This window comes from Nanorana parkeri, unplaced genomic scaffold (genome assembly GCF_000935625.1).
Source record: "Nanorana parkeri isolate BGI_ZX_2015 unplaced genomic scaffold, ASM93562v1 scaffold31, whole genome shotgun sequence".
In the NCBI taxonomy this organism is placed as follows: Eukaryota; Metazoa; Chordata; class Amphibia; order Anura; family Dicroglossidae; genus Nanorana; species Nanorana parkeri.
The window spans coordinates 124,347-125,086 of NW_017306299.1; the positions used below are offsets into that span (position 1 = coordinate 124,347).

The 740-nt window shown below is 46.2% G+C and overlaps 1 protein-coding gene across 1 annotated transcript in view; it reads right to left on the reverse strand.

Annotated features, from left to right (window-relative positions):
* The window catches only part of SDE2 (SDE2 telomere maintenance homolog), a 10,573-nt gene that overhangs the window by 9,077 nt on the left and 756 nt on the right, over positions 1–740 (reverse strand). The window lies entirely within an intron of this gene.

Genomic DNA, 740 nt, shown 5'->3' on the forward strand with positions numbered 1-740 from the left:
GGGCTCAGTTGGCTCAGCCTCTAGATAGGCAGAGCCAGCTGTCACTCACGCAGCTGGGCGGATCCAGACATAATTGTCGGGATCCGCTTCAGCGTCTCAGTATACCGTGAGCAGCAGCTGAGCTTAGGGTGACGGGAGGACGCTAGTTTGTGGTGTTCTCCCGTTACCCTAAGGAGAACTATGTGGAAAACACTTACCGCATAGTTCTCAATACTGATTTCCTCTGCTCATCGGCACCATCTAGTGGCCATTTTGCAAATGTTACATTCAACCTGAAACAAAAAAATATTCCAAGAACGTTCGTTTTTGCCTCTATTAACACAGAACGAACGTTCAGAGATTTGCAGGGCGAGCAGCTCTGCGAGCTGTTTATATATAAACCCCCAAATGTTTTACACGCAATGTTTTCCCTTTCCATAAACTATTTTTTATTGACTTGTAATGTGACTTTGAACTTAATAGAAACTGACTACTTTAGGAAGAGTCAATTCCTGACCACATCCCTTCCCCCTCGCACATCATAGCTCTCTATACCTTTGAGGATGTTGAATTACAGTTTGTGCTGGCCCAGCTCCTCCACAAACTCCCCACACTTCATAATTGTAGTTGCAGAGGGAAGGGTAAAGAGTCCCTCCAGCTGTGGTGAAAACTACACATCCCATCATGCATATGGGAGTCATGCCTCTTGCTGTCAGTCTCGCAATGTCTCATGGGATTTGTAGTTGCACCACAGCTGGAGG